The sequence below is a fragment of the Ascaphus truei genome, chromosome 6 (genome assembly GCF_040206685.1).
Source record: "Ascaphus truei isolate aAscTru1 chromosome 6, aAscTru1.hap1, whole genome shotgun sequence".
NCBI lineage: Eukaryota > Metazoa > Chordata > Amphibia > Anura > Ascaphidae > Ascaphus > Ascaphus truei.
Window position 1 is genome coordinate 83,338,026 of NC_134488.1, and position 25,784 is coordinate 83,363,809.

A 25,784-nucleotide genomic window follows, 5' to 3' on the forward strand; every position below is an offset into this window, starting at 1 on the left:
TTTAAAGTGCAGAGCGGATTTTAACGTGCAGAGCGGATTTTAACGTGCAGAGCGGATTTTAACACGCAGAGCGGATTTTGAATGAAAATCACGGAAAAATCTGGTAAGTAGATTTGGACCCCTTTAATTTCAGTTTCGGGGACCCCTGCTTCCTCAGATACTTACCTCTATAGGAGGTGCTGGATAGCCGCTCCATCTGAGCTAGCTGGGTTTTAAAGGTTAAAGCTCCCGCGTCACTCAGGCTAATAGGAAGCCATATTGGATGACATCACAGCTTCCTATTGGCCCGCATGGCACGGAAGCTTTGAAACGCTGCCATAATGTGAGCCCTGCTAGCCAAGTGGAGCAGCTACTGGTACTACCTGTGGAAGTAAGTGTCCCCGGTAGCTGGGGGTACTCGGAGCTGACATTAATAAGGTACTGCTCAATGAGACCCCCAGCTTCAATCACATGTAATAAAAATTACAAAATGAAAAAAAAAACACTTGGATTGTCGCTTTACGTTTAGGGTCTGTAAGGTGTGTTCTAGCATGGAAGGTTTCTGGTGGAATAGCCCTGCTTAGTAAAAAGGCCTTATATTCACTTGAATAGGCAGTAAGGTATTTTCCAGCACAGGAGGTGTGTTATGGCTTAGCACCACTCAGTAAATATGGTCCAAAGTGTGTATTAAAACGGTATATTTTGGAAGGAGGATCAGTCTGAGATGATGTGAGCATTACGGTATTGTAAAGTGCACAAGATACCAGTCTATAAAAAGATCTGTTCCTCATTTATCCAACAACTAATTTTTCAGAATCTTTCAAACTTCTAGATGTGCAAACGAAAATTGCAATAACCAAGAGGCCCACAAGAAAACAGGAAGTGGTGTCCTTGACTACTGACTGGCAGCTTGCTTCCAAATCTAATAACATCAAAACGCCTTAAGGTAACTGACAACAAGGAAAACCAAATACGACCTTCAAAAGAGCCTCATGTAATTTCAGTTCACATGACAATACAGTAATAAACTGTATGTCAGTACTTACATTAACTCCCCAGATGCTCTGGGACAATAATTTGATACATGTCTCTATTGTCCTTTGAAAGAGCAATTTCTAGTATTTTTTGACAGCTGAACATTTAAGCAAAGCAGGAAATAAAATCACACCTTTCAAGTACACTCAGGATTTGATGTTTTCAATCAAAGGATACAGAGTTGCTAGAACTAATTTTTGGTATTCTTATTACTATTTACATTATTATTTCATTTCTGAATGTTTGTGCAGATCAGAAGGCTTAACCTTTTATTGAAACCCCAATTTTTAGAAGATTGTTACTTCTAATTAATTGAGTAGGGCCAAATCTAGTATTTAAAATCAGAGTGGTACATCTTTAATTGCTCACATAAGGAAAACAGCTGCTATTAAAAAAAAAAACAGGATGTTTTGTGTCCTCCTATACAGATAATAACTTGAACAGACTTTCCCTGTTGTAGATATAGCCTGGATCCCCCTGGTCCCCGGTTTGTCCCCTTACCTTTCCATAGGAGTATAGCACAGCAGGGGAACTACAAGTTTCAGCAGCCTCAGGGGCTGCAGGATGCGTTGCCAGGCAACCAATAGGGCTGAGAGATGTATGGTAGTTAGAATTCTGACAGTTGGGATTCTGACAGTTAAGGGGACTGGTAGTTTGAAGCTGGATACCAAAGGGGTATGGTGTGAATGTGCAGGTAACTTCTGCAGTAGGCCAGAGACCCCTGATAGGCCCCACTCCCCTCAGTTTGTGGCTGCTACAGGGACAGGCCCATAGATAGGGAAACTGCCCCTGTATCTTGTAGTGAGAGACACAGATAGGACACAGTGGCATCCTGGCTCTTGGTGGTCTGGGATAAGACCAAGCACACGGAAGAGACTGTCCTTGAGGTGGACATCCCACGCGGAAGCATCGGAGTCGCAGATCATCGTTGGGTCCGTGTACCCCATCGCACAATACAGCGCGCCGGGGTGTGGACACACACGGGAGGTACCCCATGTACAAGTGCACCAATATACACTATAGTGGCAGCGCTGACCACAAATAAGGGTGAGGGGTTATATCCTTGTGGACCACTAGAGTGGATGATTGCTCCGAGGGCCCCATCAGGTACTGTGGGGACTGTGAAAAATTGTGTGGACCACTAGGTGGGTGGTTACGGCCGTACGAGGCCTGGTGGGTAGGCTGTAACCAGTAGCTATATTATCGTTCTGTAGTAAAGTTGTTATTTTATGTTTTACGCATTGTGTGTGGTTATTGTATAAGTATATGTATATAGGTCCTGTAATGGGTAATTCCACACAGTAGAATCCGTTATAGGTGGAGGCGCTGAAGAACACCCCAGGCTCCCTGCAGCGGAGACTCAGACCTCCTGTGAGCCACAGGTATTGCACCACACACACCGTAGCCACACATTCTCCAAGGGGATGGGGGAAAGTGCGCTACATAGATTATGATTCTCTTTACTGATGTTTGATCGAAGTTGTTACCCATTGTGGGACAACTGTTTCTATTTTGTCCTCTTTTTTAATTATACTGAATATAATATTTATAATATACATGTGTATATATATATATATATATATATATATATATATATATATATATATATATATATATATATATATATATATATATATATATATATATATATATATATATTGTCATGTAGCCAGAGTTGAAGTGCTATAAGGGAGGTATTTTGACCTAGCACCTTCCTTGGGACTAGTTAATGGGCTGCTGCTTTAAAAAGCAGTGCAAACAGCCAGGGCCGCAGACAGGTTTCCTGGGACCCAGGCCCCCCCACCCACCTCCCCGTGTCAGCGCTGCCCTCACCCTCGTGTCGGCGGCCTTGTGAGCCCTCCCCTTTCACACCTGTATTTCTCTCCCCGCTCTGTCTCTCACTATGCCACCTATTACATGGTACATTGATAACACACAGGCTCTTTTCAGGGTCCATGTCAGCACGTGTGGATTATACTTGAGTGTGCGGACATTTAAGGACCTGCTTGCAAAGATTACAAATACTATTTGTCTATACAGGCTTCTTATATGTATGTGGTTCTATACACTGCCCTATGTCCCCTTTTGTCATAACGCATGTTGGTATTTGTATACAATGCAGTGATGCTGTGGGCTTATGGGATGGGCTTATACTTGTGTAACGGGTATTCCCTGTGAATACAGATGCTACTGGTGCTTATTTACCTGTGTGGCCCTCAGGAGCCTAAGCCTCTGCATGGAGAGCCTGGGGTACATATATATATCACAATATCTCGTGGTGCAACGCCTCCACCTGGGAGGGATCCCGACGGAGCGGGAGGAGTCCCTCTCAGGACACAACACAATAATACTCACTGGTATAAACAGAACGGTCTTTACTGAACACATGCAAATATATACTTATACTCTATATGAATCACAACAATTGCTCTCGTTGAAAGTATTATCCTTCCCCACCACCGTGTACCCCCACACCGTGTCCAAATGAACAATACAAGGCCCTTGGCCACTCTACCACTTAAGTGTCCCCAAGTGATACCCCTGCCTTTTAGGCATGCTCCTTGCATTGCTGTACAGTGTTGGTGCACTTGTTGAATGATACCTGGCCGGGGCTCCGGCCCTGGGTTCCGCAGACTACGACAGGGATTCCGTCCGGTCCAACGTCGTCATCCGCCACCGCTTGGGGTGAATTCCGGTGTGGATAATATCACCTTAAGTCTCTGTGTCTTTGGTGACGTTCTGAGCCCAGAACCGACCTTGCAGGGCTGCGCTGCTTAGCACTGTGTCCCTGACTACCAAACAGATAATGGGGCAGAGTCCTTAACTAGGGCCTGTCCTTAAAGCACAACAAGCTGGTATATGGCTCAGGACCTAACTGGGGCCTAGGGAGGCTGCTGGCCTAATGCAGTGGGTCACAGACCCCTGCACTCACCTCCTACCCCTAGCTTTTCCTGGTCCTGACTGGCGTGGCTCAGCGCGCAAAAATGTATCCATCCCTGAGAGCAGGGAGCTACTTCAGCCCTATTGGCTCCTTGGCGTCATGTTGGGCGCTGCTGAGGCTCACGGGACTTGTAGTCCCTTCCAAGAGCCTTCCCTGGTAGGCTAGCTCTTCGCACGCTTGTCCACGCGCATGCGCAACTGGTACTGCCGCCGGAGCTCCAACTGCGCATGCGCGAACTCGCGCAAGATGGCGGCACCCTGCACGGGAGCCGCTGGGAGTCTCCTTCGATGCGCACACCCTGTGCAACCCCCGGCTGACCCCTGCAGTCCTGACACCTGCCGATCACTGCCACACGCACACCGGAAGGCGCGCACGCGCCCGCACCCTCGCAATTTCGCAAACGGCCGCAAAGGTGGGTACAGAGAGGGGGTCCCGACGCACAGAGGGGGACCTGGCTACACTTGGATATGATTTATTTGTCGCTGGTGTTATTATAGCTATGTTGAGCACTTCCCAGAAGACAATTCTATGCTATTTATGCTATCCCTCCAAGTTCACACGTGTTTATAACACTTGAGTGTGTGAACCGTGCTAGTGGAGGCAGAATACTCTAAAGTATATAGTTACTCAATATAATAGGAATCTTGGAATATTTCAGTTTATTGATAGTGTTAAGTCAGTTCTCTCGTCCTCTATGTGTAATGAATATACATAGCTGCATTTATTATACCTGTATATCAGTTATTGCAAGATTTGTCTTTTTTTTCCGACACTGTGCAATAGCCTATGCATATGATGTCTCACATACACTAAGAGCACTTTAAGCATAATGGCCTCATCAATTTATTTAATATTTCTATTCATCTAATAGCTTTAATAGGGAGAGACTACCCATGTACTGTACTGTAGATTCATTTTCCGCAACTATTTCCTTGTTTTTATCTTTTTACTGTATTTCTCTTTATGTTTCACAAATGTAGTGCTTGAATTCCCATTTATTTTGGTTACCTAGCAATGCTAGGAGCCCAGACCTGTCCAGGCTCTTTCAAAGGCCTCGAGTATGGAGGATATATATAGTATGAAAAGTGATGAGCTAAACAAAATAGCATCTGTCCGGTGCGCCACAAACATTTTTAAAGAGGTGTGTCACTGGAAACATTATAGTGTATAGTCCAGATACAGTCTTATCTTATATCCGAAATGTGAAAAATGTAAGCCACTGTAGGTATAAAATGTATGTATAGCAATGTCTCTGTAGAGATGATCCTACTGTAGTATGGCATAAACTGACAACTGGCTGATCACGTTCAGCACAATGATGTTGTAGTGGATTACTCACAGACCAGCGGCTCTGGCGGCTTAGGGGATCTTCACCTCTGCATTGATGCATGTCTCCTCACAAGGGGACCCAAAGGGAAAACCCCGCGATTCCGGTAGGAAAGATAGGCACCAAGTGGCCGTCCACCAGGAAGGGACACGCAGCCTCCGGTAACGCAAGCGGATCCACCGCGGGCTCCCTGAGCACCAAGCGAGGGCGCATGCAGTCCCACGGTAAGTATATGGTCTCTGGCTGTGTGGGTAGTCAAACAGCAGGGCTCCCAAACATCAATTGGGCATACACGTGGTAACAAGCAGCCGCCCCACAGGGAAATATGCACGATCCTCCGTCCCTCAGACAGGACACTGCGGAGCTCGCAAACGCCAAGCGGATGCACACTGAGTCCCACGAGGAGTAGCAAACCGCTCACCAGCCGCGCAGTCTCTCCATGAATCAATAACTCCACTCCACAGGTGTCAGAGAGGAAGGATTGGAGTGGATGTATATAAACCTGATAGATAATGCTTCCAGAAGGGCGTGCCTCCAGGTAGATAAACAGCACAAAGGGATCCAAATCAGGAACCAGAGCACAGCCTCACCAATGTGACATGGGACACAAGGAGTTTTTATCAAAGATTTATTAAATTAAAAGGACATGAAAACAAGGTCCTGACAAGCACTCTGACATGTTTCAGGCACAAGGCGCTTTATCTTTGATAAAGATACCACGGAAGTCGGAGTGCCGCTGTTGATTATAGATTATATATATGTATGTACAGTATGTGTATGTATCCTTGATTTTTTTTTATGTCAATTTATTATTAGAAATTATCTTTATTTAAAATAAGGTAGATTTTATTACAATAATATATTGTGAATAATTGAGGTATGCCCATTTATGTTTACTGTGCAATAACGATTTGATACTGCAATAAAATGCACAGATTTATAATCTATCTTTTTTTATCATTTACAGTAGATGAAGGAGATTGGGTAAATACAATGGTAAACACAGCAGATTTTCAAATGCCCTGGCTAAAAAGGAGCCTTGAGTAGGGTTGCCAGGTGTCCAGTATTGAACTGGATTGTCCTGTATTTGGACACTCTGTCCAGTTAAAAATTAGAGTTAATTCTGGGCATGTATGGCTTGGCTTGTGGCCACAGGATTTCCATGAGCAGGGAGAGAGCAGGGTTGTTGCCATAGGACTGGGCAGCTTCCTCAGCCCTGATTGGCTGCATTACCCGGCAGCAGCCAAACAAGAGGTGGTGTCAGGAGCCTGAAGGTGGAGCCAAAGAGAGGAGGAAACCGCATGGAGCGTAAAGAGAAATGTGTGTGTGCATCTGCATGTCTCAAGCGGTGTATCTCGAGCGCGTCTCACCTTTCACCATTGTGTCAAGTATTTTCGGAGAACCCACCTGGCAACCCTAGCCATGAGTATACGTCCCACCGAAGATGTGAACATCAAGAATTCCCTGGCATGTTACCCGGTCTCACAACATCATACTTTTTCATCCATTCTGTAGAATTTTATAGAATATACTATAAACAATAAAAAAGATCTTGAGTCCTCTGAATTGTACGTGTACCATTTAAACATAATTATTTATTTCTATATATCAAACAATTTTGACATTGCAAAATATGTTTTAATGTTCTATAAGTTAGTATTAAGTGCATTCCATGAGAAACATGCCAAATGCCATGAACAATAGATAGGGTTTGATCTATAAGCAGGAGGGAGTGCAAGCTGAATGTCAAGGAAATTTTATATGAGATTATGAGAGGAAAAATCACATAAAAGAATGTGATTTTTATTTTAGTTGGTTACCACAGCAACACTGCCATGTCTCTACTTATCAATGGAATTAAAATATAATGCATTAAATAGTGAGTTAAAAATGGAAACACCTCTTTATTTAAAATATATATATTAATGAAAATGCAACTGAGACTGACAGCCATTTGGAAATCTCTAGAGCATACACAAATGTTATTATCAACGTTTCAAAAATATTTTACCAGGGTAAGATATTTCATGAGACAGTACAAAGAGACAGTCATTGTTTTAACATCATCAGCAGTTACACACAGAGTTTAAAGGGAGACATAAAAAAAACATTTGTGTTTTCTGGGGTAGCCATTGATTTTGAAGTCAAATAAACCATTCCAAAAGTTTGTGGCATTGTAACAGGGACTTAACCCCTGTTTAAATAAGACTTCAATATAAGCCTGTAGTGGTCTGAAGAATCCAGCAGGGAGCTGGTTAGTTGCAGCTAAAGACAATTAACCAGTCTCCACCTGGCTAATAAGACATGTAGAAAGCTTCATGCAGGAAAACTGCATTGAGAGACTCCTGAGCACAGTCACAACTGTGCTACCAAAGGAGATGATTGTCTTGAACGCAAGGTGGGGCTGATATCAAATCACCAGGAACCAGACCCCTATTCTTGGGCACACAGGACCCAGGAACCGTCCAGGGGCTGGCCCCTCACCAGACACCAACCAGACTCAACGACTGACACAAAGAGCCCCTGCTTACATGTACCTCTTTAAACTTTGGGATGATAGGTTGGTAAGAGGTTTATCCTCCAAGCTCTGCAGTTAGGGACTGGGGAAGTGAGTTAGCCCTTACAAAGGGATAGGCTGTTTGTTTATTGATTTGTTTAAAGTGATGAGCTAAATTAAGCCATGGTTTAATTTCCCCCAAATCTGCCTTCCTGGTCATACCTCTCCACATGTCTCTTACAGGCATTATATGGAAATTAAGATTGGATAACTCCTTTGTTACCATTATAAATGTTCTGGTGTCACATTAGCTAGCTTTCCCCAATCATTTGCCAGGTTTTCTTACATCAAAAAGATCCCTTAACTCAATAAAGCTCAATAGAACACAGAGATTTTTCACATATACAGTACATGCCAAATCTTCCTGAAAAGAGTTTTAATGTTGACTATGTGTCACGGGAGACCAAGGATTTATACCTTTATACAAGGATCATATCACTGAGCAAAACCAAGAAGTAAAACAAATTGCGATGTATTCCTTAGAAACAGACATACACACAATGGATTACATTATACAGAAGAAAACACACTTACTGGGGGTCTGGGCTACAAAACTAACCTTTCCTAGTTGAAAGAGCACAGAAAACCAAGTCTTTACAAGTCCTTTAGATGACCGGGACTAAGCCCGAAAAGGCCTGGAACTGAACTCGGCATGCAGTTCCTGACGCCACAGCTCTTCCCACTCTGGAGGTGCTGAAATCCCTTGACCGGGAGCGAGTACAAAACGTTCTGGTACTCTTTTTGGACTGTAGTTCCAGCCGCGACCGCTACATTCCCTTTTCAGAACTTGGCCCCGAAAAGTGGGACTTAGAAAATTTCTTGCCTTGAAATTTCTGAAGCCAGCTCGTGCCTATTTCTCACATAGCATCTTTTGGTCAGTTCAAATCTGCCGCTGCTGTCTTGGCGCTTAGAATCTGATGACCTGATTGGCTACTAGGTTTCTTATAGGATTTCAGTCCCCTTCACAAAACGCTACAGGCAATCAGCGCGTGGGAATATTTCTACCAGCCTATCACAGATTTGCTGGTACTCTGAAGCTGGACGGGCACTGATTTCAATTCTGCCAAGGGGTATGCACCAACCTGGCACCTCTGCCGCTTAGCATATTGAACCCCCCGCTGGGCCAGGCTCCTCAGAATTTGGGGAAGGGCAAATGGTTGCCGGATAGCCCTTATTCATGTCAGGTCGTGGGTGCTTGAGTATAACTTCGGTACTCTGCCCGCCCTAGCACCTTGGCATCTCTGAGACTGAGACCAGACACAGACCAGACACAGCGGCACCAAGCCTGGTGGCCATCTGGTCTCTCGGAACCAAGGACTTGGAAATTCTCCAGTTCATATACAGTGCATAAACATATATACCGTTATATAGCATGTTAATAAAAAATCTTACAAAATTCTTCTAAGTCCCTCGTCCTCTAGGATCTACTGAAAAGACACGCACCTTAAGATTCAGAGCACCTAGACCTTCCTATAAGACGTTTACTAAAAAGTTGCTTCAAATAATGCTTAGGTTCATTTTCAGAGTGACTTCTATTGTACTGAAGCTGGACTTAGAAATAATTTTACTCTTGCAACCTTATACAGTGCATGGTTGGAAACACCCCGAAGCCCTATACCGTGTCCGGGGGTTTGGGCATATACTGCGGGGGACCCCCCCTAAACCAGGGACCCCTGACTATACCTGGGATATGCGTATCCCTATACCCCTCTTACCTTTCTGGTCTGTGCTGAAGCAGGGCATCCCGGCGGTGAGCCGCGTAACTGTTTTTCAGGGAGGACTTGTCCGGAGGTCCTGTCTACATGTACCCGGGAAGCTGACTCGGCTCCCGGATACATTTTTGGGGTGGCCAGTAACTCTGGACCCCGTCTACATAGACACAATCTGACAACACTTTTACCGCATAGTCCACCCTGAAACTTATAACCTGAGAATCTCCACTGGTTAGCACCCCTGGAAAGGCAAAAGACACAAATTCTTTAATGTCATACAATACATTCATTGCAGGTACAATACACAGGTTGAAGAGCTGACAATTTAAAACCTGAAACAAGGTTCAGAGGTAACCAGCCGGGCATAATACCTTTATTTATGGCCTGTACCCCTTCACCGTCACACTATGGCCCAGATCCACAAAGCTATGTTAGCGTCCCATTAAGTCTTAATGTCTATCTTCAAAATACATTAACGCAACATAAAGCCATGTGTTCTCCCATAAAGACCATCTGACATTAGTGATAATGATGTAAATGATATGCAAATTAGGTATTATCATACAGTAGAATCAAAGAGCCACAAAAGGCCAGTAGATTAACGCGAGGACTTAACATTACATTAGTTACTGAAATAAGCTAACATTACATGAAACATCATAATAAAATTCAATAAAGAGATATTTCTTATGTTGAAAAAAAATCCACCCTATGCTCTTTCATTTTAGAAACACTTACCTATATAACTCCAGAATATATGAAAAACTCATACACTTTCTTGTATGAGAATATTCCCATCACTAACCATTGTACTGGGTATTTTTTTTCATTATCAAATGAATTAAATAATGGGTGTTATCTAGTATCAACAATTCCTGTACTGGGGAAATGTTTCCTTTAAAATGTATTTGATGAATAGATGATAGCCTCAGAAACCTGGTGTGGCTGATGGCTTCACAAGGCTTATTTAAACTTCTTACATTAACCTGTTAATAGCTCAAGTCACCATCTAGAGTTCTAGACATTATCATAATGTGCTACAGGTGTTTGGGCAGCAGTTGGTGTCGACGGTGATCCGACTACACAGGAGACAATTTTAGAATAAATGTTACAGTACCTCTACAGGTAGAGGCACATATTTCTATATCTCAGCGCTTTCTCCCTCCAAGGAACGTATTGCAGCAGAGATATCTCTACAGTATGTACAGTTAAGAAATATATATAATGATTATAATACTTTTTATTTAGCTATATGACAAGACATTTGAGATCCCAAATGTCAATGTATTTAAGAAAAATAAATAACAGAAGTAAGAAACAAGATATTACATTTAAAATATCACAATTAGATAGGAAATCTACAGTATTCATGTTTCCATGTGTAAGAGTCCTGTGTGCAAATATATATTTTGAAAGCCTAATCAATGTTTTGCAGAATTATAAATAACATTTTCTTAGGTCCAATATTACTTTTAGCAGTATCTGAAAAATTAAACAATCCTAACACATTGCACATATATTTCAAAGCTATATCTTTTGGAAACTTCATAGAGTAATTATATTAATATTATAAACATATGATACCCATCTGCTAAATACTGAAACGCCAGGATCACAGTGTGATAATGATCCAGTCCTGGGTTGAGATTTCCATTTGCTCTACTGTTCACAACAGTAGTATAATGAGTTCAATAATGTGTGCCCTTTATCATGATCACACTGTTACCTTGCAGTTAGTATGCCAGTGTGAATTTAGAATACTTAACGGGTTACCCCTCACGCAGGTCAACCTGGGAGGTTGAAATGATCTCCAGCATCCCTTGCTCGTATAGAGAAAGCTGGAGATCTGCTGGTGGCCTGCCTCAGTGTTTCCCGGGCTCCCAGGCATAATCAAGCACAATGTTCTTCCGCTTTCTCTTGCTGTCTGCTCCCCGCCTCTTGTTCCCGTTGTGCGATTGGCATTACCCAGAACTTTGATGCTGCTAAATATACTTCGCCATATTTTATTTTTGTCCAAAGTAGAGATGTGATAGCACTTCTCTCGGAAAACAGCTTGGCATACTGTAGTTCTCAACAATGCCATTTATACTGTAGGAATCTCAATCTCCTCCACAGTGAATCTGACCATTCGTATACGTGGTGCTTTAGATGAGTCAAACCTAGACGCTTGCTCATCTAGATTGCTACCTCAACGCACGTGTGTGCTATGAATTAACTGACGTTATATATTTATTTTTATACTTTTCTCAAATTACTATATTGTGTATTATAAACTAACACACATGTCTGGTATGTATACTTACAGTATGTATATGTGCACACTATCATTTTCTATACACATGGGTAGTATCTGTAGTTCATGCGCATGTGTGGTCAATTTTATTAAGGGACATGCTCACTAAATTTCTTAGGCCGCGTCCATGGTGGGTGCGTCCGTGCACGTAGCTTCACACACGCCTCTAGCTGAAGCGATTTGTGCCCTCTAGGTTAATGCGATGGGGGGGGCATGTCGGGGACATGTCTGTGATGTCACAGAGCTGGTTCACCCTCATTGGGTGAACCGCTCACGTGACCCATCCGTCACGCGACAGAAACAAATTATTTGTTTTCTCGTGCAGCGCAAGCGCCGGTGCTTTGCACCCCTTTGCACCGCGGTCACATGCTTTATGGCCAGTCTCATATAGGCATGGCATTTTGATCACACCACCCGCACGCTGTCACGCTCACCATGGATGCGGCTTTATCGTGCATGTGTATTAGGTTTTGTTAATACGTATGTTCTTTATTATTTGTTAACCCATATACAGAATGCTTGTTTAACAAACAAAATCACAGGGCGACCCAGATTTATAATGTGACCATAGACCTATTCTAATTAGATGTATTTGGGCCATTGATTTTGCATATAGTTATCTTTGTTGATATGCGTTAGCCCCAAGCAAAATAACGTCCATTCGTTTCCAAGTAACAGCACTTTATGAGCCCTGATTTTTAACGAATTTTGTGGATTAAACACAATTCCGGGTGTGACGGTGAATTGGTAACCAGGCCATCAATAAACATATTATGCCCAGCTGGTTACCTGTGAACCATATTTGTGGGTTTAGATTGTCAGCTCTTGGACCCATTGGTTGTTCATGAAATGTATGTGATTGTGCAACGATAAAGAATGTATGTGTGTTTTACCTTTCCAGGAGTGCTAACCAGTGGAGATTCACAGGCTATGAGTTTCAAGGGGGGGTTTGGGGACACATAGGCACAGACCTCTGCTCAAAATCCTCCCTTGAAAACAGTTACGCCAAGTTCCCTGCTTCAGCACAGACCGGAAAGGTAAAAGGGGCATAGGGATGTGAGGTGTCCCTGACACAGTCAAGAAGTCCCTAGGTTAAGGTGGATACTCATTTAATGCCCAGGTCACCCAGAAGCTGTATAGGGCATGACTCACCACTAAGTCCCCTGCTTCAGCACAACTCAGAAAGGTAAAAGAGCATAGGGATGTGAGGTGTCCTTGAAACCGGCAATGTGTCCCTAGCTTAATGGGAATGCCCAGCTAATGCCCATATCACACTGAACCCAGTATTGGAATTCAGGGGGTGCTCCAGTTATATTTAAGACTGTGAGGTGTGGTTAAAGTCTAAAGTCAGGTTTTGCAGAGTGTGAGGCATATGGCTACTGGGACTAGAATGTTCAAGTTCTCATTCTATTCCTCATCACCAAAAAGACTTAGACATTTGAGCAGTATAAAAGTGTAAGGTATATTTTATTAAACTGTGTATTTTAAAACATATGCTTGTGCACAGAAATTAGCTGGGAATTTCAGAACTAATGCGCTGACAGGCCTCTGGGCTACCAAGTGGTGTCAGGAGGTCTGGCAGGACATCAGGGGATAAAAGCCCAGGGGATGTCCAAGATGGAACAACCATTTGGATAGGAAGATGGGATTCAGTTATCCACATCCTCAGATCAATGGACGCAATGTGCATGTCCATTTGGCCACCAGACTGGCCGGGGCCTATCACCGTGGAGGGCATTAAGGGAACCAGGGGCCAGCGATGCTAAATTTCCCATACATACTACCAGTCCTGCTCTGATTTGCTGCTGAGAAATTTCACAGGCTTTTTGATTGGGCTATAAGGGTTCTGTGAATGAAACTGGGAGGTTTTAAAAACCCTTACACAGGTCAGATTTTTCCATTTTCTAAGGGTCTTCTAAGTGTATTTCTAGTTGTTCTCTAAAGTTCTCAAAGTTTTCTAAGATTCTAAGCCGTAAGTGAATTTCAGCCCTTTGGAGAGAGAGGGAGCTGTGGCGTTTAGGACTGCATGGTGTTGCAGTTGCAAGACTTCTAGGGTAAGCTTTGGTGATAAGCCCCTACACCTAGGAAAGTATAGTTTGTTTTCAACCCCCAATGCCCAAGTAAGTGTGTCTTTTTACTGTAAATGGTGTAACATTGTGTGTTTGCCTTTGCCGGTGAATAAATTAATAATTTATTTCATTAACTGGTTTGGCTCAGTAAAATGATCCTGATATAAAGGTGTAATTGCATGGTCTCCCGTGACACTGGGGGAATAAAATTAATTGGTTAAGATGGGTAAGTAGATTGCTCAAACAAGTGAGTAAATTATCCTGGATTTATGTTAAGATTAAGTCAGATAAATGCCTAACGCTTAAACATTCCAAGTGACAATGTGTATCACAATGGCTGGTGTTATAATACCCTGAGAATTACATAGAATGCTACACATTGTTGCTCACCTTAATAAATACAACCTACTTAATGCTCTTCATTATAGCAAAAATAATAAGAGTCAGACTGCCATCCATTTGTACATCGATATAATATTTGTAGAAACATAGATAAATGGTTCGATAATAAAATTTAGAGTATAACAGACTTTCCTAAAAATAGGAAAATAAAATTGGTTCAAAATGTTATTTGCACAATGTAAAAACACTAATTGAATTACATTCTTTAGTTTACTATTGTTTTAACTTTAAATTCAATAGCACATACATCTCTCATGACCTCGAAGGAGGAAGGTAGAAATAATGTGATGGCACAGGTCACATATAAAATGGGCTCTATAATCTTCACAAGCAATTGATTATCTGTAGTCTTCTTTACGATATATACATAAAAGCATCCAAAGTTCCAAGGCCATTGCAAAAGTCAACTTTCAAGTTTTATGTATCACGACTGATAGAACAGTAAAACACCAGGCGGCAGAAAAAAATGTTAATTACATCAGGTTCATGATGCAGAGGATGCTGTTTAAAAATACATTGCTTACTACAGAATATGCTCAATGTATTTTTGATTGGAAAGCAAGCCTACAGTAGTTTTAAAACAGTGTGTTCAGAAGACAGAAACCATTGCCCGTGTCTGCTTTGAATAGCTACTGCAGAAAATAAAAGAGCTTATCCATAGCTTATGAAAAATCATACATAAAACCAACCCTGAAAAAATCAAAGGGAAACAAATTAGCACTTCAATATCTATGGACCATGATTTAATGGTCCATAACCTGGCATTACCTGTGGGATATCTGTTCTACTGTCAATGCTTTTGAAATAAAAGGTAAAGCTACCTTCTGAGGCTACTGCAAATGTTCTTAACTCAATCTGAACCTGTAACAATATGTAATATGTTTTATCTTTTACCAAGTATAAATATATATATATATATATATATATATATATATAAAGTGAAAAAATAATTTTAAGAGCAACAGTGAACAATATCAATCAATAAGTATATAATGTAACCACAATCCAAATAATACAAATTGTATAATAAACAATCAATATAGGGAGGTGTTAACCGTGTCTAACCTTTCCCTAATTCAGCGGTGCGCAAAGTGGGGGGAGGGAGATTTTTGTGGTGGGGCGCGGGCAGTTGCAGAGGTCCCGCGCTCCTCCCCAAGGCATTTAAATGAAAAGTCTCTGCAACAGTAACTCTTACCGGGATTCAGACGCGTCTCCATGGCAACGCAGCGTCAAATTACGCTGCGGGTCATGTGACGTCACCGGCATTAAATGATGCGCGGGTCACATGACATGATGTCACACGACCCCGGAGCGTCATTTTTACGCAGCTGGCCGGTAGGAGAGGGGGCGCGAGACTGGGGGAGGCCAGGCAGGGGGGGTGCAGCTTCAAAAGTTTGTGCTCCCCTGTCCTAATTACTGCAACCAATTAGGTACATGACCCCACAAAAACCAAGAAGTAGAATTGTGAAAGAATAACCTAGACGCAGAAAAAAAGGGGTGGGGCATACAAACATAGAGTAGTATGTCTGATTAAGTGTCACGTGTGAAGGGTAAGAGATACACTCAAAATTAGATGGATTACATGAACCTATATCCAAATAATTGGATCTGGAATGCTGTCTTGTTTCTGGCATTGTCTCTGAGAGAGAGAGAGAATCCCAACCGCGAGCGGACTGGAAGTGGAGCAGTGCACAGACGAGATCTTGTGATACTTGGAGAAAGACATGTGAAGTGTTCGGCTGTCCGGGAGAACAGATGCCAGTACACGGAGTATCACCTAACACAGAATGGACACTAGCTGATCGCTAAGTGTGAGAGACTCAGTTTGATTAAAAACTTTCTAACTGCCTCTTTATGATTTACAAAGTGCGAGTGGATAACCTATATGTTTATAGGGTTTTACCTTTTTAAATAAACTGTGTTACACTACTGTATTTTTGTTTCCCATTATCTATCCCTATGTAGCCCGGTCTCCCTAAGATTCCAGCACCCCCCTCCCCTGGTGCGCGATCGCGGGTACCGCCGAGTCACAAGGCGGCCCCGCAAGACCATCGCGCGGGTGAGGGAGGTCAGGTCCCGGCTCGGGGGTTGCCGGGGACGCGTGCGGCCGGTTGCCAAGGCCGCACGCGCATCTCAGGGCTCCCGGCGCTCCCGGAGCCGGGCGGATAGGGCGCCGCCATGTTGCGCCAGGTCGCGCATGCGCAGTGAGTCCCCGGCGGCCCAGTTAGCTCGCGCATGCGCAGGGAGAACTCTAGCGCCAGGGAGCAGTTGCGTGAGGGCAGGGAAAGCGCAGGAGAGTCGCGCGAGAGTAGGGATAGATAGGGGGATGTTGTGGCGGCCATTAGGAGCTAGTGCAGGCATAGGAAAGGCGCGCACGCGGCCCCTATGTGCTGTTAGGCTCCATGGGACTACAACTCCCATGGGGCATAGCGAGGCAGACACCAGGTGCCTGATAGGAGCCAATAGGGCTGTAGGACTGCCCTGGAATGAGATAGATACATTTCCCGGGCTTTGCATGAGTCACGTCAGTTGGAGCAGTGGAGCTGAAGGGGAAGGAAGGATGCAGGGAGTGAGTGCAGCTCCTGCATCCAGATAGGTACCCTCACCCTCCAGGTAGGCCCCAACTCCCCACCAGGTTAGTGGGTAACTGAGAAGGGACGGCCCTAGATAGGGAGGTCACCCTTAGTGTGTGTAAGGTGCAGGTTTGGCAGTGCCACAGCGGGTAGTGCTGTGCGCACTGGCAAATAGGCACAGCGTGCGAGCAGTGTGATTGCAGCTGTCTGTGTGTGTTGTCGCTGCATGTGCTGGGCGCAGTGCGTGCAGTGTGTGTGAAGCGTGTGTGAATCCCTGCAGGCTGACAGTGTGAGCTGAGTGTCGGCTGCAGGTGAGTTAGGCTGTTAGGATTAGCCAGTTACAGATAGGACTGGGTAGCTAGGGGAAGGGGGGCAGGTTATGGTTCCACAGGCCCTAGGAGTTTCCCCAAGCCATCCCAGGTTGCGGTTCATCAGGGACAGGCCCTAGGTTAGGGTTGCTGTCACTCTAGGAGTAGTTAGTGATAGGAAAGGATAGCGGCGGTTGCTGTTCCCATGCGGTTGGTGTTGCCGTGATCCGGTTGCAGTTCCCGTGAAGCGGTGGGACGCTCGTTGGGGTCTACCGGCAGAAGTACCTGGAAAGGATCAGACGGACGTCTGACCCTTTGAGAAGTGTGTTGCGGTCCCGAGCATCGGAGTGCTCGGAAGGTACCTCTGAAGTATTATAAGTGCACCAACTGGGCCCTAGCTTAAATTAGTGACTGCGCAGTCACCCATGACCTCCGTAGGAGTAAGGGACAGTGGTTGGGGTTACTGGACAATGGGTGGGTTCACTGATGTTTGGGAAGCGTCCTGCGCGACGCCATAGGTGTTTCCTCTAGAGAGGGACACAGGTTACTAATGTAGTATGCACATATGTTCTATGTTCCTAAGTAAAGTCCTTAGTTATTATATAATCACTGACTGTGTGTGTGGTTTCTGATTGGGTTCCTATGTAGGGTCATTCTACACTTCCCTAGAATCCTACATAGGTGGAGGCGCTGTAAAAGAAGATCCGTTCCAGAGGATTCACCCCAGGCTCTCATTAGCGGAGGCTCAGACTTCCTGTGAGCCTGCAGGTTTACGCACCACACCGGTAACACCGCATGTTCTACTCACCCACACTATATATGAGATTGGGTGGGGTGGAATACCCGTTACATTTGGAGGCGCTGCTGAGAGACACCTAGGGTGCCCTGTCCATTTTTTTTTAAATTGTCCCGTTCCTATTTTTGTCGCCATGTTTGTGAAGTCCAGAGACGAGGTCCTTGCCTGGGCTTTGCGGCAGTATATGGAGCCTGGCCAGGTAGTGGCGGTAGGAGGCATACCCGCTAGTATACCCGCAATGAAGGTCCGGGAGGGTATGTGTAAAATTCCTGGGTGGCCGTGGGCATGTGTCTTAGAGGAGGAACAAGATCCCACGTCCACATGGAAAACCATTTTGTTTGTTGTAACTCACACTGAGGATATATGCCTGGCAGAGGCACCGTCCGCGCTGTTCATGCCCGGGGGCCCCTCAGAAGGGTACCCCCTAGTCTATGCCGACCCAGCAAAATGGCGTCTCCCGCCAAATCAGGAGAGCGCACGTGCTGCTGACTGCAAGCTTGCACAGAAAGATGTCACAACATTCTGTCCGGGTTTGGCGCAAAAATCAGAGCCCCTCCCCTGTGATGTGAGTGACTCAGAGCAGAGCGAAAACCAATCCCTTGTAAAAAGTGCCCTTCCTTTAGATTCCACCAGGGGGAGCAAGCAAGGTTATCTTCAACCATACGTGGACGCTGTAATAGACACTCTGATCTTTGAGGATGAGATGATGCATGAGGATGAGATAGACTGTCAGGGGATACACCCTAATGTGTATGTGCCCTGGCGAGCGCCAGGAATAGATCTCCTTATGCTACTGTGCCCCTGCTTGCAAGAAGCCTATGACGAGGGAGCCGTCATGTCCCAAGTGCCACTAGACTTCAGGATCACCGAGGTAGATGGGGAGCCGTGTACACAGTGCTTTAGCCCCACCTGTGACTGTTCTAGGGGAGCACTGGCGTGGGAGCCCAGATGTGATTGCTGTGGTGCAATTTTCTTGATGCCTATTGTACCCCAGCCTACAGAGCCAGCTAAGGAGCTAAGTGAACCCTTGGCGGAGAAGAGCGCGACTGCAGTGGAGGTACCGGAGCACGCCAGCTTCGTACCCACAACCACTGGCTGTATTTCAGGAGAATCTGGTGACTACCTTGCGGAGGGTCCTGTCGTGATATCCTCCGGGGAAAAGGTGGAAGTCCCATCGGTGGCGATGCGCCTACCGGCGAACCACCCCAGCGGTGATGCAGAGGATACAGAGTCTGCTGTGGGTCCGTGTACCCTGGAAGAGGTGTATTCCGATGTTGCGGACCCTGCTGTGGGCCCGTGTGCCCTACGATGGTCAGTCAGACCTACTACGGAGGTACCATCGGTCCTAGGCTTGGGAACAGTACCTAACGCCGACAAGGGTGAGTCGACTGCCCCAGGGGTGTCGGGGGTGAGCCTCCAGGTGACCGCGGAGCACGATGGCTCCTTAAGTCTGGTCGCCCGGGCGAAGGGCTCCCCTCTGCATCGCGTCCTGGTGGAGGTGTCATCATTAGAAGGTAGCTGTCCAGAGAAGAGAGAGGACCAGTGTCTACTGCCGATCCTTCCGGAAGAAGAGACGCCCATCGTCAGCGAGCCGAGTGGTAAGGAACCCCCTTGTTCCCCACAGACTCCGATGGAGGTGGCCGTGAAGAAGGCCAAAGCTACGGTTCCTGAGCGGAGTGTGAGCTCGTGTGCTCCGACACAAGTGGTCCCAGGACTGGGATCCAACGCTCCCGAGTTTTCAGCGCGTAAGTGGACTGCCCCAGAAGTGCCGTGGGCAGGTCCCGATACCACCAAGGTGGGAACTGACAGCGTCCCTGAGGACCTGTTGGCCACCGTGAATCACCGCAGGGGTAAGGTGTCTACTCTTTCCCCCCTGCCAGGTGAAACCGAGACATTGTCCAGTGCTCGCTTCTCAGTGGAAGCCTCGCAAAACTATGGGGACAAAGACTGTGAGGAGAGAGATTCAGGGAAAACTGCCTCCTTTAAGCCCAAAAAGGAGCGCCCCATTCCTCAGGTAGTGGACCGAGGGAAAGGTCCTGGCCTCCTGGTCTACCGCATTCCTGCCGCGGATGACCGGGTAAAGGCCTGCTTAAAAGACGTTGTGCTATTCCTTCCACCAGGGGGAGGAAGTAGCGAAGAGCCCGTAACTGTCGCTTTAGGGTGTGCTCTCCAAGAAATTTTTCTGGGGGAGGCTCACGGACGCAAAAGTGTGGTACCCCCACATGTTCAGTTCGGGGCACCCCACACATGGTCTCAGCCAGTCTCGGGTATTAATTGGTGTGATATGCCCTGTAATTTTTCATTATGTGAAAGTGTACCAATTATGCCATGTGATGTCGTTCCCCAAGCGAGGGCGTTGGAATTTCCACCAGGGGGAGAGTGTAGCCCGGTCTCCCTAAGATTCCAGCACCCCCCTCCCCTGGTGCGCGATCGCGGGTACCGCCGAGTCACAAGGCGGCCCCGCAAGACCATCGCGCGGGTGAGGGAGGTCAGGTCCCGGCTCGGGGGTTGCCGGGGACGCGTGCGGCCGGTTGCCAAGGCCGCACACGCATCTCAGGGCTCCCGGCGCTCCCGGAGCCGGGCGGATAGGGCGCCGCCATGTTGCGCCAGGTCGCGCATGCGCAGTGAGTCCCCGGCGGCCCAGTTAGCTCGCGCATGCGCAGGGAGAACTCTAGCGCCAGGGAGCAGTTGCGTGAGGGCAGGGAAAGCGCAGGAGAGTCGCGCGAGAGTAGGGATAGATAGGGGGATGTTGTGGCGGCCATTAGGAGCTAGTGCAGGCATAGGAAAGGCGCGCACGCGGCCCCTATGTGCTGTTAGGCTCCATGGGACTACAACTCCCATGGGGCATAGCGAGGCAGACACCAGGTGCCTGATAGGAGCCAATAGGGCTGTAGGACTGCCCTGGAGGGAGATAGATACATTTCCCGGGCTTTGCATGAGTCACGTCAGTTGGAGCAGCGGAGCTGAAGGGGAAGGAAGGATGCAGGGAGTGAGTGCAGCTCCTGCATCCAGATAGGTACCCTCACCCTCCAGGTAGGCCCCAACTCCCCACCAGGTTAGTGGGTAACTGAGAAGGGACGGCCCTAGATAGGGAGGTCACCCTTAGTGTGTGTAAGGTGCAGGTTTGGCAGTGCCACAGCGGGTAGTGCTGTGCGCACTGGCAAATAGGCACAGCGTGCGAGCAGTGTGATTGCAGCTGTCTGTGTGTGTTGTCGCTGCATGTACTGGGCGCAGTGCGTGCAGTGTGTGTGAAGCGTGTGTGAATCCCTGCAGGCTGACAGTGTGAGCTGAGTGTCGGCTGCAGGTGAGTTAGGCTGTTAGGATTAGCCAGTTACAGATAGGACTGGGTAGCTAGGGGAAGGGGGGCAGGTTATGGTTCCACAGGCCCTAGGAGTTTCCCCAAGCCATCCCAGGTTGCGGTTCATCAGGGACAGGCCCTAGGTTAGGGTTGCTGTCACTCTAGGAGTAGTTAGTGATAGGAAAGGATAGCGGCGGTTGCTGTTCCCATGCGGTTGGTGTTGCCGTGATCCGGTTGCAGTTCCCGTGAAGCGGTTGGACCCTCGTTGGGGTCTACCGGTAGAAGTACCTGGAAAGGATCAGACGGACGTCTGACCCTTTGAGAAGTGTGTTGCGGTCCCGAGCATCGGAGTGCTCGGAAGGTACCTCTGAAGTATTATAAGTGCACCAACTGGGCCCTAGCTTAAATTAGTGACTGCGCAGTCACCCATGACCTCCGTAGGAGTACGGGACAGTGGTTGGGGTTATTGGACAATGGGTGGGTTCACTGATGTTTGGGAAGCGTCCTGCGCGACGCCATAGGTGTTTCCTCTAGAGAGGGACACAGGTTACTAATGTAGTATGCACATATGTTCTATGTTCCTAAGTAAAGTCCTTAGTTATTATATAATCACTGACTGTGTGTGTGGTTTCTGATTGGGTTCCTATGTAGGGTCATTCTACACTTCCCTAGAATCCTACATAGGTGGAGGCGCTGTAAAAGAAGATCCGTTCCAGAGGATTCACCCCAGGCTCTCATTAGCGGAGGCTCAGACTTCCTGTGAGCCTGCAGGTATACGCACCACACCGGTAACACCGCATGTTCTACTCACCCACACTATATATGAGATTGGGTGGGGTGGAATACCCGTTACACCTATATGGTGTTCAATTGAAATTAAGAACAAGTTAATCTAAGAAGGTGCGGTTCCTGCAGCAAAAGACAAGTGTGGAAAAGCCAAATCCAGTCCCAGAACGCCAGACAACAAGACAGCATTCCACCAATTTATTTGGATACAGGCTCATGTAATCCATCTAATTTGAGTATATCTCTTACCATTCACACGTGACACTTAATCAGACATACTACTCTATGTTTGTTCCCCCTTCCCACCCTCCTTTTTTTTCTTTTTTCTGCACCTGGGTCATTCTTTCAAAATATATATAGTGTGTGTGTGTGTGTGTGTGTGTGTGTGTGTGTGTGTGTGTGTGTGTGTGTGTGTGTGTGTGTGTGTGTGTGTGTGTGTGTGTGTGTGTGTGTGTCTTTTATTAGGATTACAAGATCATACCCAATTGAGTTAAGAATGCTGCAGTGATCTAATGTTAAAATGTTTCAAAGACATTATGAGCAGATATAAGACACTTATGATACTCACAATGGTCGTATTATTTTAAGACGGTTATGCCCAAAATATATTTCACATGTATAATTTACTGAGACTGTGGAGAATGTGACTGTAAAATGTGTGTGTTTAGGATTAAAAATAAAAGTAGAAGCAATATATCTGAATTTTTCAACCATAAACAGTAAGTGGACCTGGGGGTTTATTAGTAGCTTGACAAAACTTGGCCATACTAAGTATTTTACCCTATTGATTGTGAAAACCTATGTAGAAAACCTATATTGAGTATAATTTGATCTGTGGTTACATCTGGGTTCTACTGCACCTGCGTTTCATGTGTAACCATAATGGTAATGAGATATTGAACTGCATACGATTAATTAACAGAAACTACTCAACTCTGAATAGAACAATGTGTTTGTCTATAACTCAACTCATTGTGTGGGTCAATGTCTTTGAACCAGGTTAGAAACAATTTGTGCTTCTACAGTAAAAGCAAGTGTTATTGCGACTGAGAGCTATTCCAACATGCCATCTCAAAGAAAGCTTATAAGAAGAAAGCAGTTACCAAGTGGATGATAGATAGTTGGATATTAAAATGTTGATGCTCTACCTTGAAATGATAAAACATAGTTCATACAGTAGTTTTAACTACCTAAACTGATCAGGTCCAGGGTTTAATTGTATCAGTATTTACCTGGACCTTAACGGCAGTCTATATTTTGTTCAGATTTGCCATCTGTAATGCATACAATAGATATACAAAACCATCTAAAATTCTCAACAAACACATTTTTTTTGTAAAATAGTTACTGTATTTATTGGTGCCAATTTCGTAAACATTTTCAAGTAATAGCTACTGTATGTCCGCTGAACATTACAGGCATGTATGCTATAAATGTTTCTACTATACAGTACCTACAGTACATATACTTCGCTCTTTTGTTAAATGATGGCAACCATGAGACATTAGTGCAGCCTAGTGGTTAACATGTAAATGTAACTACTTAACAGATTGCAGGGAAAATTATTATCATAAGTTTTATTTCTGGTAACAAATACTTTAGTCACCACTGCATGTAAAAGAATACTTGTTACAAACATACTGTATTCTACCATCTCAAATTTTAATTGTTACAGATAGATTTTTTACATAAGCTGTAAGCAAACTTAACCCCATCAATCTTTCAGATCAGATTGGAATACTTTCTTTAGAATTTTGACGCCCTGTATGCTGTTCTTGGAACAGCCTGGCACTTGCTGGTATTCCTGGTGCTGATTACTACTGCTTCTCTTAGGCCCAGATATACAAAGCTCTGTTAAATCAGGGCAAATAACATGATGTTACCTAAAACTGTAACAGATCTCATCTTCCATGAGGTTAACACATATCCACACAGCTACCTTCATGCAAAAACTGTTGTATGTTTCAATGGCATAGGCCTTTCGTTTTGTAGCGCAACCTTGCATTATCTGCCAATAAAGTGATGTTGAGTATGTGTGGAAAGGGAAGAGGAGGAAGAGGAGAACTCTACTATTTTAGTAGAGTACCCACTCACTAATATACCGCACAAAACAGTCCTGTATACAACACTTGGAGACATACGTATCTGTAAACCCTGCTGAGTTCCTGGGCAATATGCTAATATAAACATGCAAAGTATATTCCAATTATTTCAATTAGCATAGTTCACATGTATCTACTCCACCACCACCCCAAAGTCTTTTTTCATGGTTTGGATGGGAGTAACGACAAGTTTAGGTACAGTATAAGTTACCTAACATAACGTTAAGTCCCTGCATTCACATAAACTGTAAGAATTAAATCTACATTATTTAAATGAGTGAAAAAGGGTTAACATTACATTATTCTCTTTAATGAATAAGCTTTATATTAACTTGACTGTAATTTAGGTTAACGTCACGTTAACGAGCCGGAGCTTAGTGTATGTAGGACTAAAAAAAATAATCTGTAGGACAACAAATGGAATACATTAAATAAAGTGTATTTACAGTAAATCAACACAACTTTTGCATATTGAATGGAGCTACAGTTTGAAAAATGTTGATGAATCCAATTTGGTATGCTGCTCTTTCTTTGATCTCATTTATGTGTGCTCAGGGTTTTGTTTGGGCCCCTTTACACCCATTTATTTTTTCACATACAGATGCAGCGGCCGTTATTCGAACAAATCACTAAGACCTTTTTTTGTGTTGTATTCCACGCGACCAGTCGCCCCAAATTATCGCAGTTGCTTTGTTTGAATTCATGGATTCTGTTTCTTTGTGTGCAATGAAATGAATTAATTGTAATGTGTACAGAACTGTGCTACTGTGTCAATTTCAGGTGTTTAAAAAGGAGAACACTAAAATGACATTTTCTGCACTCACCTGCACTCGCGTCTTAAGGCGGGAAGGTTGGAACAAATCACGGAGCTGTTTTCATGTGCTCTGCTGTATTCCACGCGACCAATCACCCCAGTCACTCGTGTTTATCGCGGTTGATTTGTTTGAATTCTATGGATTCTGTTTCGTATCCATGGCAGAAATGAATGAATTGTAATGTGTACAGTACTGTGCTACTGTATCAATTGCAGTGTTTTGTTTTTTTTGTAACTTCAAATTTTTATTGAGTGTTTTTTTGTTTTTTTCCAATACAGACAAATCAATTTCAGTGTTTAACATTGTTTAACACTAAAATGCCATTTTCTGCACTCGCGTCTTAAGGAGGAAAGGGGTGTGAAGATTGGAAGAAATCACGCGCCATGACATGGGTATTCCGAGGTATACAACGTGTGAAGTGTTCGAATAACGGCCGCTGCTTCTGTACAGTAGTAAAACTTTTGATAAGATTCCTGGCCTACATTAAGTTACTAGTGGAAAAAATTACACACTCTTAAACATACAATAGACACATTTTATGCAAATTTGAGTTTCCTCCCATGATACATATGTAACCCCCTCCCGGCCCAATGGTCACACTAATAATATTAGGAATATGTGTAGTGCAAATGCAGTAACTTAACATTCTCTCAGAGGCACGATACTTCAATCTCAGGTCCTTCCAGGGACAGGGTGGCAAACAGGGAAGGACTCATCAGAGCATCAGGCACTTTGAAAAGCAGTAAAAACTATTTCTTGAACAACTTCTCCCTCTGGTGATTTCCGTAGGT

General features: G+C 44.8%; 1 long non-coding RNA gene across 1 annotated transcript in view; it reads right to left on the reverse strand.

Moving 5' to 3' along the window:
• The window catches only part of LOC142496501 (uncharacterized), a 154,152-nt gene extending 152,567 nt beyond the window's left edge, over positions 1 to 1,585 (reverse strand). Inside the window, exon 1 of the long non-coding RNA XR_012802022.1 lies at positions 1,516 to 1,585. This is a non-coding gene — a long non-coding RNA (uncharacterized LOC142496501). The remainder of the gene's footprint in view (positions 1 to 1,515) is intronic.
• Between the last annotated feature and the right edge of the window lie 24,199 nt (positions 1,586 to 25,784).